The sequence below is a fragment of the Podarcis pityusensis genome (assembly GCF_964106645.2).
Source record: "Podarcis pityusensis genome assembly, chromosome: 8".
Classification (NCBI taxonomy): Eukaryota; Metazoa; Chordata; class Lepidosauria; order Squamata; family Lacertidae; genus Podarcis; species Podarcis pityusensis.
In genome coordinates, this window is record NC_138033.1 from 31,479,122 (window position 1) to 31,491,751 (window position 12,630).

Consider the following 12,630-nt stretch of genomic DNA (forward strand, 5'->3'; position numbering starts at 1 on the left):
TTCTGGAGGTCTGTTCTTAACCTGAAACTGTTCTTAACCTGAAGCACCACTTTAGCTAATGGGGCCTCCTGCTGCTGCCGCGCCGCCGGAGCAAAATTTCTGTTCTTATCCTGAAGCAAAGTTCTTAACCTGAGGTAATATTTCTGGTTTAGCAGAGTCTGTAACCTGAAGCGTATGTAACCTGAAGCGTATGTAACCCAAGGTACCACTGTACTGAAATATTGGGCTTTTGCTGAAACAAAGCACTGCTTTATGCCTCCCATTTCCAATGATTTTCCAGCAGTCTTTGCAAAAATATGGCTTGTTTCATTCGCTCTCAATTGCCCTCATTTGTCCTCAGTATCTCCCTCAAGCAGTGAAATCAGATTACTATATAACACCATGATGTCATCCAATTTACTGTGTGATCCCTAATAGTGACATCTAATTTACTACATGATCTCTGATTGGGTGGGATGACCCATATGACTGATGCAGGAAGGAGAAAGAAGGAACAGCTTGGGAGAAAATGACTGTGTAGCAGCAACTAATGAAAGGATGGCACCAAATAGGATTTGGGGAGGAAATGATGACGAATACTCTAAGTGGTTTGCGGATAAACATTTCTTGTCCACCATAACTGCTATTTTGAACCCCCAAATTGAAACCAGATATTACTGCCCAGGCTATTGCTCTACACATCCAGATGTTATTATCTTGATAGCAACCCCTGCCCAATGACACTCTGCCAAAGGAAACAGCTGCTGGTTTATGAGCTGGCCATAAACATATTCCCTTTATGTCCGCCTTCATAGCTCCTACCTGAGTTATGCATTTGATATACGCTGTTATGGCTTCATGCCTATCTTTGATGGCTTTGTGCTGGAATTATTTCAACAGAGCGGGTCGCTATGATGTGTTGTCACAATGATGACCAATTGTATTTGCATCTAAGCTGTGCAAGAGAGGTGAGAGGTCTATAGATTTACCAGGGGCACCATCAGGAGGTGGCATCACTTGGCACTTGCTGACCACCTGAGCCCTCCGGCCTGCAGCTGCTCCTCTTGCTTTTGCCACTTGCTCACTTAGTCTGGCCCAAAGGCAAAGCACCAGCAAGCAGTGGGTATGAGCAGAAGCTCACATGCCTGCCCACTCACCCCACCCCCCCATGACAGATGTGGAGATTGGGCTTGAAGCAGAGAGGGTGCATGTGAGCAAGTGCAGGGAGGAGGAGATGGGCCCACTGAGGACCACCTGCCTTAAAGCCCTCAAACAAGTATGGAGTTGGCCCTGTGATTTACAGTATCTATCAGTCTCCTATTCAAGGAGAAAATGCCTAAGGAATTAATTATAGTATAAAACCAAGCATCAAAATAATCAAAACAGCATCCATAGGAAATAGTAAACAGCAACTGCCAACTATAATCAACGAGTGAGTAAAAATAGATTTAATGAAGCGATGGAAGGCAGACAATGAAATTGCTTGGCAATCTTCTCAGGGGAGGCCGTTCCTGAAAACAGGCACCACCTCTGGACGGGCTGCTTTCAGCACCAGAACAGCTCCTGCTTTTTGAATGGGTGACGATGGACCTGAGGATCTTCTCCCATGGTAGCAACAATCCATTGGAAGTTCACTTGTGGGATTCAAAAGGCTGGTTGAAGAGCCAAGGATGGCCCTCTGACTTGGAGGCTCTGGCCATGTACTGGAAATGTGTAAGTGCTAAGAGTGGGCATTCTACAGGCTCTTAGGGGGAGCTTCTTCAGCTATAGGTCTTGCCCCACAGTGGAAATTCTGATTCCAGGGCCCAACTCTAGCATTTCACACACACACACACACACACCTGCAAATAAGCCTTTGCCAACTGGTGCTTTCTAGATGTTTTGGACTACCACTCCCATCATATCCAGGCAGCATGGTTGTGCTAGCTGGGGCTGATGGGAGTTATAGTCCCAAACATATGGTTGGTGGATGCTGTTGCAATGAATGTAATCATTGCTGCTCAACAATTTCTGTTGCAAAGACTAAAAAGAGTAGGGCTTTTTATTTTTGCAAAGAAATGGCTAAGGGGGCGGGAATGAGAGGTTTATAAAATCGCTGATTGTTTTGGGGGAAATGTTAAGTGGGAACAGCTGTTTAATCTATTTCATAATATAAGAGCGACAGTTTCCCTGCGGAAATAAACACACAAAATGTGGTTTAGGGTTTGGGTGGAAAGCTGAATGTGCTCCAGAAAAACTAGGATTGAACTCCCAGGCTCCCACCCACCATCCCCTGATACAGCTGTCACCCTATTTATTGGGCAAATGCTCCCAGCTGCCACAGAGCAAGCTGACGATGTGCCTTGCATTTGAACCCAGGTGAGCTGGAAGGGTGGGATCTGTAGAATCATAGAGTCAGGAGGGACCTTGGAAGTAATCTAGTCCAGCCTCCATTGCTCAATGCAGGGATCTTGCAACTGCAGCTTCCCTGATTGATGGTCAACTGCAAAGGAGAGCCCATGACCTCACAAGTCTGCCCCACTCATTCTCTTAGGATGTCTCCCCTACTGTTCAGCTTAAAACAGCTTCCCTGCAATTTATATTGGCAGAGTATTCCATAGGACTGGGCCAATGATGTTAAAGATTCATTTTGTTGTTGTTGCCAAATGAGCCTCACCAACTCAGAGAGTGACCAATGGTGCTCCTGCAGATGATCCCAGTGATGAAGCTGGGCTATAAGGGTTCTGGTGAGTCAAGTTGTTCAGGTCTTTGTAAATTAATACAAGAGCCTTCAGCCTGACTTGGTAGTAAGTGGGCAGCCAGTGCAGCTGTTTTGACAAAGATGCCACATGTTCTTAACCAGAAGCTCCTGCTAGCAGTGTGGCCACTCATTCTGCACCAGCTGGAGCTTCTGAACCAGGCCCAAAGGCAGCCACATATACAGTGCACTACGGTAATCCAGCCTTGAGGATGTTATCTCTCATGTCATCACCAACCATGCCTCTGATGTGAACGGGATTGACAGAAGGTGCTCATCTGAGGATCTTAATGCCTGGGCAGGTTCATATATGGAGATACAATCTTCCAGGTAGCCTAAAGCCATATGGGGTTTCATGGGTCATGGCCAGCACTTTGAACTTTTGTATGGCTTGGGCATTGCAGACTATACAAAGCTATGATTCACATCCATTGGTCCACTCGCTTTTGCCTTTGATTCCACTCATCACAGGCATGTGCCACTGGAAGGTTCCCCATGAGGGAGTTTGGCTCTACGGCTGCAAAAGCTCCTACACAGCTGCCTTGCAAACATATTTACCTGCAAATTACTGGACACCACTTCCTGAGAACTTCCTCCTGAGATCATCTTCCTTCTTTGTCACACATGTTCTTTTGAGCAATACTCGGCTCCATACATAGCTCTGGGGTATTATTATTATTATACTGCTGAGTGCCCAGTTGACTTCTAAGCAGTTGCAAAACATAAAAACTAATTGAAGAACATTGTTAAAATACAGAATAATTAAAAATGCACCATGATTAAAACACACTATAAAACAATCCCATTAAAACATTAAAATATAAACTTCCACAATTTAATATATGCAATAAAGCAATTCCATTAAAACAATGCAGTAATTAAAACAGGAGACTTGGGTCAAGAGATCAAGGGAATGCTTCTGTAAACAGGTGCATCTTCAAAACTTAGAAGAATGCCAGTACAGATGGTATTTTGGCAGGAAGTGAATTCCACAACACCAGTGATACCAGTGAAAAGGCCCACCTCCACATCACCATAAACAGATGATCATCAAGCCGTGGAAAGACTTAACAAGTTTCATCTGTTGATAGTAATGCCCTTAGCGATGACTCCATCACATCTTGAGTACATTCTCTAAATGACCCTTAGTGATGATTCCATCACATCTTGAGTACATTCTCTAAATGACCCTTAGTGATGACTCCATCACATCTTGAGTACATTCTCTAAATGACCCATGATAACTCTCCGTAAGAAGATGTGCAGTTCCAATGGCACAGTATGCCTCCTGATTTTCCTGCTCTGTTGTGTCATGTTCTTCCTTGCCCCTGCCCCCACTCTTTGCTACCTTCCTTCTCCTAGGAAATCTTCTCTGGAACCATCTCAGGAGTGCTTCTTGACTTTCATCTAAAAACTGCCCCCAAAGCTGGCGTGGGGAAAGAGAGAGAGGCCTGCCGAACCCCCTTCACTGTCCATATAGTATAAAAATAGGGAAGAACTCTTGTTTCGTCCACATTTTAATGCTAATGTACACTTCCTGAAACAGTATGTGAATCATATGTGAAATTAGAAATTCACACTTGTCAGAGTGACCTGATGCAGGTCTCCAACCTCAACATGTATTTCAGGAAAATGCACACAACAATGCTCATATTCTTGAAAGTAACATGCAAAAATGAAATAGGTAAAAAATGTGCATATTAGGAGAAGCATGCACTAAAAAGCTGATGATGTTTTTAAAATTGCAGACTGGTATGGAAAGATGGCAGACTAAATACAGGATGGGAAACTGAGAAAATGAAACCAACAGTTTTGTTCAACAGTTTTTGTTCATAAACAGGTTGTTTATGAAAACCTACGAGATGGCGGTGAAGGCTGCTAAGAAGTCTTACTTCTCAGCCTCCATTGCATCTGCTAGCTCTCGCCCGGCGCAGTTATTTAGTATAATCAGGTCTTTAACGTCCCTTGAGGGACAGCCAAATTTAAATAACAATTTGACACACAGCTATGAGGCATTTGCGAGCTTTTTTGCGGAGAAGGTCTTGTTGCTCCGCCATGACCTCCCTGCCAATTTGGATACAATAAAGGAACTGGAGGCCCCTCAACTGTCCTCGGGTCCAGTATTGGACCACTTCAACCGGGTATCTCCAGCTGATGTGGACAGACTCCTCCGAGCTGGAAAGCCCACCACCTGTCCTCTCGACCCGTGCCCGTCTTGGCTGATTAGAGCATGTCCAGACGAGGTGCGGGCCCCCCTGGGTGATATCATCAATTTGTCCCTTGGCACGGGGACATTCCCAGGGGAACTGAAGGAGGCAGTGGTGCGCCCGCTCTTAAAGAACACATCATTAGATCCTTTAGATCTATCCAATTACCTCCCGGTTTCGAATCTTCCATTCCTGGGTAAGGTGATTGAGAGAGCGGTTGCTGAACAAGTTGGTGGGTTTCTGGATGAAACATCGGCTCTGGATCCATTCCAGTCCGGCTTCCACACTGGTCATGGGACCGAGATGGCTCTGGTTGCCCTAACAGATGATCTTCGTAGACAGCTGGATCGAGGTGGGTCGGGGCTGCTGATTCTTCTAGATCTGTCAGCAGCTTTCGACATGGTCAATCACAAACTTCTGGACCACCGCCTTGCCAACGTGGGGATCCAGGGCACAGTCCTTCAATGGCTGCGCTCGTTTCTCTCTGGTCGGGGACAGAGGGTGGCGCTTGGGGGAGAATTGTCATCGCGCCACTCCTTGGTGTGTGGAGTACCTCAGGGTGCGATACTCTCCCCGATGCTTTTCAACATCTTTATGCGCCCCCTTGCCCAGCTTGTCCGGAGTTTTGGGCTGGGTTGCCATCAGTATGCTGATGACACCCAACTCTATCTGTTGATGGATGGCCATCCTGACTCGGCCCCAGACACACTGACCAGATGTTTGGAAGCTGTGGCTGGAAGGTTACGTGGGAGCCGGTTGAAGCTAAATCCTTCGAAGACAGAGGTCCTGTGGCTGGGACGGGACGATATGGGATTGGGGGGGCAACTCCCATCTCTTGCGGGGGCGCAATTAGTGCCAGCACTGTCCGTTAAGAGTTTGGGTGTAATCTTTGACACCTCCCTTTCCATGGAGGCGCAGATTGCAGCTACAACAAAGGCGGCATTTTTCCATCTCCACCAAGCTAAGCAGTTGGCTCCTTACCTCTCTCGCCCTGACCTAGCCACTGTGATCCACACGATGGTCACCTCCAGACTGGATTATTGTAACTCGCTCTACGTGGGGCTACCCTTGAGACTGACCCAGAAACTCCAGCGGGTGCAGAATGCTGCAGCAAGACTCCTTACGGAGTCTTCGCTGCGAGATCACATTCACCCGGTGCTATACCAGCTGCACTGGCTCCCGGTGGAGTACAGGATCAGGTTTAAGGTGCTGGTTTTAACCTTTAAAGCCCTATACGGCCTAGGACCCTCGTACCTACGGGACCGCCTCTCCTGGTATGCCCCACAGAGAAACTTACGGTCTTCAAATAAAAACATCTTGAAGGTCCCAGGCCACAGAGAAGTTAGGCTGGCCTCAACTAGAGCCAAGGCTTTTTCAGCTGTGGCTCCGATCTGGTGGAACACTCTGTCACAAGAGACCAGGGCCCTGTGGGACTTGACATCTTTCCGCAGGGCCTGCAAGACAGAGCTGTTCCACCAGGCCTTTGGCCAGGGCACAGCCTGACTCCCTCCCTCGGCAATCTTCGTGGAGCTCTGGCCCAATGGTTGCCAGTGGCTTGAATTAATTAATTTTATAATGAATGATTTTAGAGTGTTGTTTGTGCTGTACTTTTGTTTTTTTGTTTTTTTGAAAATAATTTTTATTAGAGTTTTAAACAAAAAAAAAGAAAAACAACACACACAAAAAACAATACAAAACTCAACAATAAAAACACAAAACATAACAATTAAAAACAAACTCTCTTTTCCATTTCCAATTTTAAATTACTTATTTTCTGGACTTCCTCATACCTCCCTCTTTTGTATTCCAATCCACATTATTTATCCAGCAGTTTCTTTTCCACTTTTTTAATCCCAATCTTTAATTTAATAAAATGTTAAAATATATAACTTCAACTTTTTTAAACCTAATCCTTACTCTTAATGTCATATAGCTTAAAATTTTTCCCTTTTATTATCAAATTTCCATTTCTTTAAACATCTTTAATCTTAATCTTTAATCTTAATCTATCCTTATCTTTAACCTGTACAGCTGGAAACCACTTATTTTCAATCCAACATCATTCTAATATTCCTTAATTTTGCAGTGTTTCTGAAGATAGTCTTTGAATTTCTTCCAGTCTTCCTCCATCGACTCTTCTCCCTGGTCACGGATTCTGCCAGTCATTTCCGCCAATTCCATATAGTCCATAAGTTTCATCTGCCATTCCTCCAGCGTGGGAAGTTCTTGTGTCTTCCAATACTTTGCGATGAGTATTCTTGCTGCTGTTGTTGCATACATAAAGAAAGTTCTATCCTTTTTTAACACCATTTGGCCCACTATGCCCAGGAGAAAGGCCTCTGGTTTCTTGGGGAAGGTATACTTAAATACCTTTTTTAATTCATTATATATCATTTCCCAGAAAACCTTAATCTTTGGGCACGTCCACCAAAGGTGAAAAAATGTACCTTCAGTTTCTTTACATTTCCAACATTTGTTATCGGGCAAGTGATAGATTTTCGCAAGCTTGACTGGGGTTATGTACCACCTGTATATCATTTTCATAATATTCTCTCTTAAGGCATTACATGCCGTAAATTTCATACCTGTGGTCCATAACTGTTCCCAGTCAGCAAACATAATGTTATGTCCAACGTCCTGTGCCCATTTAATCATAGCCGATTTTACCGTTTCATCCTGAGTATTCCATTTCAGCAGCAAGTTATACATACTTGACAAATTCTTAGTTTTGGGTTCTAACAATTCTGTTTCTAATTTGGATCTTTCCACCTGGAAGCCAATTTTCCTGTCCAATTTAAATGCCTCCATTATCTGATAATAATGAAGCCAGTCTCGCACTTTGTTTTTTAATTTTTCTTGTAGGTCTTCTCCGTGGTCTCTACAAAATTTGTCTTTGTCGTCTTCCGATCTTATTTTCCTCTTCTTTCCTTTGTAGCTAAAAGACAGGCCTTGAGGAAGTTCCCACCTGAAATTGATATTGTTCCTTCTCAGCAGGGTAACCAAGTCTTTATATTTTGATCTGAGATCCAGAAGATATTTCGGAATATCTTTGAATATTTCCACCCTTGTCCGATGGATTTCCAGTGTCTTCTTAAAGTGTAGACCCAAAATCTTATCCCTATCTTCTTTTGTTCGAAAAGTAATCAGACAGTCTCTCACCTTCTTCTCTCCTCTTCTCCCGAGTCTGAAGGCATTTACTATTCTGAAACTGTCTTTTACCAATTCTGGATCCCAAAAGTCCAAAAATTCCTGCGTGAGAAATTCAGCTAAATTGTCCTTTTCCACCTCAGGTACCGATCTGACCCGAAGGTTTACCTGCTTCTCCTTCAAATCTATCATAGACAGGGTTAATTTGTGGTCTTCCAATTGTTTATGCAGTGTTGGTAATTCCTCTTGAACCTCTTTAACATCCGTAGCAGAAGTTGTAGCAATTTCTTTAGCCTCTTCAGCAATCTGACGAATTGAGGCCGATTCCTCTAATAATTTCTGAATAGTCTCTGTGTTGGTATTTACTTTTTGGCCCAAATTATTTATACTTGCTGTATTTTGGTTAATACTTATTGTATTTTGATCAATCTTCTCAGAAGCCTCTGCTACTTGTTGACTTATTTTATTCAGAGATTCATTAACTTTGGCCAAAACTTGAGCAAAGGCTTCTTCACTTGCCGTGCTTTTTACCTTTAATTGTGCCGATGAGGCTGTTGTTGAGGTTCCAGAAGGGCCTGAGGCCGAAAATCTCCTTTGTAATCTGTGCGAAGAGGCCTCCCCGTTCTTGTAGTCGAAGCATCCGCTTTCTCTTTCCCATCTGCCATTCCTTAGATAACGCCAAGGTCAGTCACGTATTTGAAGTTGAACAGTGGAAATTTCCTACCAGGCAGTGTGAGAACTCCTCAAGTCTGCTACAGTTTCAATTGTAACAAATTGTAACAGTTCCAAGTTCCACTAGGGGGACACTGTAACAGTCATAAAAGTTCTTGGATACTTTAATTCCCCCCCCTTTTTTTTTAAGCCCCCCTAGTTTATTCAAGACGAAAACAGTCTATTTAGAATTTTTAACTTGAGACCAGGAGATATATATTCACGTAAATTGTCCAAACTTTAATTTCTTGTGCTAGACTAGCTGTCAAAATATATTGCAAGACAGTACCTCTCTTTCTTTCCTAAGATCTGGAGATCCTTTCCCAGGGAGTTGAGTGGTGGTTCAATCCCTTCTTTTCCACCCTTTATGAAGAAATCACATCCAGAATTCTCCCTCTTTTCCCTCAATTTTAAAAGGGAAAAGTCCAGGTTAGATGATTGGATTAAAGTCCGCCAGAACGTACTTTCCAGTTGCTTCCGCTTTCAAGTTCAATGCTTTATTTTATCTACAAATAAAGAGGCTGACTTCCTTTTTAAGCCTCTTTCCGTTTTCGGCCAGATTCCAATTTTATGCAGTTCCAATTAAATTTGTATCCTACTCACGGATCGTTGGTTTTCAGGTCCGGATTTTAAGGAAGAAAGGCAGCGCTCTCCGATCAACAGCTTGCGGCTTCACACCACGAACGAGCAGACAGCCCACAGCACAGCGCTCTCCCCGCTCCGCTTCAAAGCCCGTTGCCGGGCTTCCTACTGGGTTGGGGGGGCGCCAAATGTGCCCGCTGGGTCCCAGGCTCACAGGCTTCTCCCGCCTGTGATTTTTAGGGGTCCCCCGCTGCGCCGAAAGCGGGATCCGACCCTTAATTCGTAGTGAAATTTCCTCCGGTGGAGGAAATCCGCCATTAATCGCTGGCGCCGCCTCCGGAAGTCGTTTGTGCTGTACTTTTGTACTGTTTTATTGTTGTTAGCCGCCCTGAGCCCGGCTTCGGCTGGGGAGGGCGGGATATAAATAAAATTTATTATTATTATTGTTGTTATTATTATTATTATTATTATTCATCCCTTGTATTGTTCATCATACTGTTGTGCACAACCCAATCTTTAAGTGGCGTAAGACTGCAGGGGTTACTGTGCTTTTCTCAAGGTTTGGTCTCCTTGGAATGAAGGTCAATGGAGACTGTGGTGTCTTTAAGATATATGGTTTTATTTGCATACATACAACCTGAGCATAAAATGGAGGGGCTCACTGCATCAACACCCCGACAGACCTTGCTTCCCCATTAGAGTTCTAGGGAAGCCCCAAGCTTACAGCTCTTGGATCCAGCAAAGAGGAGACATGCTGTGTTTCTTCCGCATCCAGAATCAGCTAACATGCGCACACACACATATATACATACATACCCTCTTGGCTAATTTCTCTCCATCCTAGGATGACAGGGCATTCAGCCAGGTGAGGTAGTGAAAGCCCCACCCATTTCTCTCTATGCGCTTACATCAGGTTGTGCAGGAGTTCTGTTATGAGAGAGGATGGAAAAGCTCCTCCCCTTCTGGACTCTCCCCTGGACTCTCCCCAGCCTGAATTTAGGCCAAAGCTTTTAGGTCGCAGCTGGTTGTCCTTCCCAGTTTTACAGAAACAAATAAAATGCTTTTGAACCTAGTTTAAAGATTGGCTAATTCGCCCCATACATACTGCCAAAAGAAAAGAGGCAAGCTGAGAAATTTCATTTCATGAATTTGTTGAAAATTATGTTAGGCAATTCTAGCCACTCCTTCATATTAATGTTTCTGATTGGGTGCCATGATAAGCTAAGCAGGTTTAACACCAATTTAGCATTTGTTTGTTTGTTTGTTTGCCTGCTTGTTTGCTTTAGTGTAGACATGCCCTTAATATTTAATCATTTCCCATATTCTAGCCCTTTGCAAATCAAACAAGACTTCCTCAGGAAGGTACTGGGAAAAGGCACCACCAGGAAATGTCTTGTTCGGTTTTGATGGATTGTCGATTACCAGCAAGCCCTGCTTGAGGATTAAGAAAGGCGGAGGGTCGGTTCCTTTTAAGTCATCGGCACTTTAGCAAACAATAAATAAATGCCTCCACTTTGTTGTAGGGAATGGGTGCTCAGCTTTTGAAAAATGGCTTCTTAAAGGATTGGTTAAAAATTAAAGCATAAGGTTAAACCCTCTGGGAACACAATTAACTTTTCAAATTAAATCTGATTTCGGAGCCGGTAGCTCTTCCCTCACCAGCCACTGTAAGGATGGCTTGCAAACAGAAAGAAACCATGGAGAAGCCCCTGATGGATTTGGAATGCTGCAAAGACCTCATGAAATGAGCAGACGAGCTAACCGCTAATGATTTCATGCAATTAACTTTCCAGAGATGCTAAGCTCTTTCCCCCTATTCCTTCACACACACACACACACACACACACTGGCATAGAGGTAGACGGTGAGAACCAGACATAGCTGGGCCATGTATTCTTGGTGGGTAATTTAATATCCGTATTGATCCAGTAAGGCAATCCCAAGCAATGTAGTGTATCTTGCTAAACCCAACAGGTAATTAAGTGTTTACCGTCTGAGTTTGTTGCCTCTCTCTCCTCTAACCCAAGCAACGGGTGAAAGAAATTTGTTTTCTCATTCAACACCACGTAAGGTTCACTCTCACATTGATTATTCTCTAGCACCTCTGAAGCAATTCCAGATGTTCAATCACTCTCTTCTCGCTTAAAATCCCAGAACACCATCTACCTATGTGGAGTCAGTATTCCTGCGGAATCCTGGGTCAGCAACTACCTCCCTCCTCCCTTGGGGACTATTGTCAGGAATACAAGCCTTTACTTCGAACAAAATCTAAGCATTTTTAAAAAAATAAAAAATTAAGCAATGATGTAACAGAATTTGCTCACACCCGCTCCTTGTTTTTCTACTGTCCCCCCCTCCCTCTAGGGAGGTTTACACAATGCCACCCCCCTACATTGAAAGAGCATGTGAAAGTTGTGAAAGATCATCTCACACTCTGCACCAGCTATGGGCTTCCCCAGTGGCCAACATGGGGAAACTCCACGGGCATGACATCAGGATCAGCAGTGGGGAACCTCTGGCTGGCAGCTCCTAAATTAGACCCACCAGGTCTCCCCATTTGGACCACAGGGTCATTTTGGCTAAGCAATACCCATAAATCTGATGCCAGGTGTATGGCAGTTAAAGACATGGCCTGGGCAATAGCGGGTTGCTGGCACCACCAATCAGCTGATGGGTGGTACCTGCAAAGCCCTCTGCACCATCAGTTGATTTTGGGGGCAAGCAAAGTGCTAGGCACAAAGTTCAGCAAATGCTGACCATCAGTTGTGATGCCAGTTGATTGACAGGTGGGTCACCTGGCCTGTAGTGGGTAGGAGAGAGAAGTATCCAGTTATGCACCCCGATCAACCTGCCCATGGAACTCCTCCATATGAGGACCCTGAGTGGACCAGAGTCCTTCCTGGGATGTTGGAAATCTTATTGTTGAGTTTATCCACACATATACCATATTTTTCCGTGTATAAGACTAGGGTTTTTTCATTAAAAATGGAGCCAGTGTGGTTAAGAGCGGTAGTCTCGTAATCTGGGGAACCGGGTTCGCGTCTCCGCTCCTCCACATGCAGCTGCTGGGTGACCTTGGGCCAGTCACACTTCTCTGAAGTCTCTCAGCCCCACTCACCTCACAGAGTGTTTGTTGTGGGGAAGGAAGGGAAAGGAGATTGTCAGCCGCTTTGAGACTCCTTTGGGTAGTGATAAAGTGGGATATCGAATCCAAACTCCAAACTCCTCCTCCTCCTCCTCCTCCTCCTCCTCCTTCTCTTCTTCTTC